Consider the following 3,943-nt stretch of genomic DNA (forward strand, 5'->3'; position numbering starts at 1 on the left):
TTTTTGTGAGGTGAGCTTACTTTGTACCCACACAAGGCTGTCCTTTGGTTTGGGGCTGGGGAAACTCCCATTTTAAGCCTCAGTCATTCTGTAAGCATTCAGTTACTTGAGAGGACTATTCGTCGTATTGATGGGATGACTTCTAAAAATCTGTAAACAAAGAAACAAACAAAAGTATTCAAGATCTGTCAAGAGGGCATTGGTGCTTTCCTTGAGGTAAGCTTGGTGCCCACACAGCAGCGGTGCTGTTGATGCCAGGCCAAGAGCAGCATTTTTTTTTTTTTTGCTGCTGGCATTTACTGAAAGGCCAAAGAGATCACAGAAAGAGAGATGTTCTGGGCAAGGTGGTTCAGACTCACCTGCTGAAGTTACAACGCGTCCTCTCTTGCTTATATTTAACTGTGCAGTTACAGAGATCATTAAAAAAAAAAAAGAAAAAAAAAAAAAAGAACAGAAACTTCTGCTCAAGCTTCCACATCCAAGGAGTGAGGCCAACACGTGCTTTCCTTAGTTCTTATGAACAGTTACAGAAAAAAGGATGTATTTCTTCCTCTCCAATTCTTAACTTAGTGGCCCAAAGAGAAAAGCCAACTGCAGAATTTAAATCTGAGGTACGGCAGACCAGCCTCATCGAAATCCTAAAAAGCCGTATTCTAGAGTCTCATTCCTTTCACAAAATACTGACTGTAAATGCAACGGTCTGATCAGAAAGCCTGTAGAGCAGCTTCACCATTAGAAAGACTTGGATACCTATTGGAACATATGTGTTACCGGAAAAATGTGATATAAGGTGTTTGTTAAAAAAATAAAATAAAATAAAGCTGATTTGACCGTGTTCAGGGAAGCATACTGGTGTTTCCTGCTCTTTAAGCAGAACTAGAATCTCTCAAGGTACTTTATAAATCAGACCACAACTCTTCACGTGCTACCAAGTAAATCGCTACCATGAACATCATGAGAATTGGTGTTTTCCGAATAATGAAACGAGGGCTTTCTCTTTTCGGCGGAAGGTAAGTATTCCTTCTTCCCACAGGTCACGGGAGCACGCTCCATCCAGCTCTTTGCTTTGGGAAGCGCCGATCATTTGAAGTAGAGGTTGATGCGATTTCCATCTGTAAGACTTCTCGATGTCTCCTTACCCACGTTTAGAAGCTAACTGGAGTTTTTTTGGTTTCAGTGAAAGTAGAATTGGAGCCTAAACAAATAATATGCTCCAGATTGTTATACTATCATTGATTTATAAATTTATCTTATTTTTCATGAGAGTCAAACTGTCAGGTTTATAACTAGCTGTTTGCTGGGGCTATTTACTCTACATGCACACTATTACTATGGTATATATTACTATACATACACACAGTTACCGTAAATACTATAATTTGGAACTGTATCTAAAATGGACACTTGAATTCAGTGGTGACTTTCATATTAAAGAGCAGATATTAATAATATACTAGCAAAATTTCAAGAAACTGAGCCTGCTTGATATAAGCGAACCCCTAAATGAACCACGGCAAAAGTTTAGTTTAAAAGCATGAGGGGAAAAGAATTAAATATTTAAGTAACAAAGATAACAACCTCTTCTGAACATATCATCTACTTTTTACACATTAGCTTTGCAGTTTGTTTTCTTCGTCGTAATTTCTGCGCTTGTGTAAATAATGAGAGGCATTAGAAAACAAATCCCAAGGGAGAACTGGAGAGTGAATTTGGAAAAGCATTTGTACCCAAGTTAAGTTCTGTTGTAGCCCAGCAACATTCATCACGCGAGTGCTGTAATACTAGAATGATCGTTTCACCAAGTAATCGCAACCACATCAGTGCTGTCTTACCCCAGTCTTGCCTAAGAGCACAACATGGATTACGGGTAGACCATAAACGCGTACTGGTGAGTATGACTTATATCCTGACTTGCAAAAACACGAAAGCAAGCACCCAAACCTTCTACAGCAAAGTATGCTCAGGGCAGACTGGATTTGGGGCTCACCGACCACGAAAAAGAAAATAATTTGAAGATGAGAGGCAAAGAGTGACGTCACATTCTACATCACATGAGTTACAACACATTAGCTGAGCTGTGGGAACTCTTAGTGTGGGGTTTTTGAACTACGACAGATGTAAGATAATTTGGTTTACCACTGTTAGGTCAAATTATTTTGCATGCCTTTTTGGGGGTTAAGAGCAACGCCAAGGACAGTTATCGCAGCTCAAATGGGGCCCAGTGTTATTAAACCGTGATAACAACCGAGCTATCACTTATCCTAAAAACCACAACATAATCACAAAGAGCAAATGAGACCTGGGCAGCACTGTGAGTTCAGAAGTGGGAATCAGGCAAACAAACCATACATCAAAATGCTTATGTTTCCCTAAGTGCTTTCCTGCTGATCATTTCAGGCCAGCCTTTGCGTCGACAGTATTAATTAAAACAATAACCGTTGGGTTCTACTTGCTCATAAAGTAAGACAGAGAGTATCTAAATCCAGGGCTCACTGTGGACACCACAGAGAGGTAAGGGAGGAACGAGAAAATAATAGAGAATAATTTTAAAAAGCACCTTTGTATAGAAGTCCTCCTACAGATACATGCGGATAGTTTTTAATTAAAAAAAAACAGCTAAAGATTATTAATTACTTTCTGGAAAAGGATTTTTTTTGCTCATGGCAGCAAGCCATAAGCATGTTATAAAATGTGAAGTTTCTGTACTTTTCCTTATCAACTTATGCATAATTTGTTAACTACAATTTTTTTTGTAATTACAAGTATATAAACCCCCCCAAAATTAAGTAGGAAATGAAACTTTCAGTAGCATGCTTTAGTATTTGGACAACTGTATCAGCGCTCAGGCTGAAGAGATGAGATTATAACTTAAGTCTTTCTTCTCTCCCTATTTGGAAGTAGAGACTTTCTTTATGCAATATTGGGTGTTAAGGAAAATTAATATCTTGATTAATTTCTTGTTTTATCTGAAAAGCATTTTAAATTTAACATAGTACAAGTGTAAGTGTTCACGTATTTTAAAGTGTTTGTCTCTAAGCATATTCATACAATTACATGAAGAAACAATTTCTGTCTTGAATGCAAAGAAGTGTGAGCCATACGCAGTAATTAATACATTGGAGCAGTTTCATGCATGCACTTATTAAATAATTTTTTAATTATCTACCCTCATTGTGTTTCTGTTTCACCAAATCAGTAAAGCCCTTGAAGTTATTAACCTGCACGCTATGAATAGGTCGTGTTGCGCAGACAAAGGTAATCCCGCTCCGGAGCGGTCGTGTTCTAAGACGCCCGTTGTGCTCTCTAGAGCCCACGGGCACAGCAAAACGGCTCCGGAGCTCTCCTGCGGCCGCTCAGGGTGCGGATAAAACAAGTACACCCACAGATAAAAGGTCTTGAAGAGCTCAGGAGAACAATACACACTGGAACAAGGGAACAGAAGAGTTAAATGCAAGATCTCATTAGACACCATAAACCTCTGTAGGGCTCGGCTTTACACAAGATACACTTAAGCAAAGAATAAATGTCACAAAGTCAGGAAGGCTCCTGAGAGAATGAGTAGATTTTACAGCGTTAAGTCTAACCTACACGTGGTTCAGTTGAATTACTTTTTCATAATATTAAATTTCATTTATATTAGTGTTGCTTAATCCATTTTCCTTCCAGGAGAATATCGCAAATGCTAACGCTGCACCTCTATCAATTTTAAGCATGTTAGTTTATATGACGCATAGGAAAGCCTTACACTGAAAGTTGTAAACCAGATTTGTTTTGGTAGGAAATTCTCATCTCAACATAATGTTAATTTGAATAAGTACAGTAGTACAAGCCAGGCACATGCCTGAGATTTAAGCAAACAGAGGCTGAATTTAGTATTTTCCTGTGCTTGCAACTCAGGTAGAAATTCTTCTTTCCGTTACATTCCACTGTCGCACGCCAGCTC

Source organism: Rissa tridactyla, chromosome 2 (genome assembly GCF_028500815.1).
Source record: "Rissa tridactyla isolate bRisTri1 chromosome 2, bRisTri1.patW.cur.20221130, whole genome shotgun sequence".
In the NCBI taxonomy this organism is placed as follows: Eukaryota; Metazoa; Chordata; class Aves; order Charadriiformes; family Laridae; genus Rissa; species Rissa tridactyla.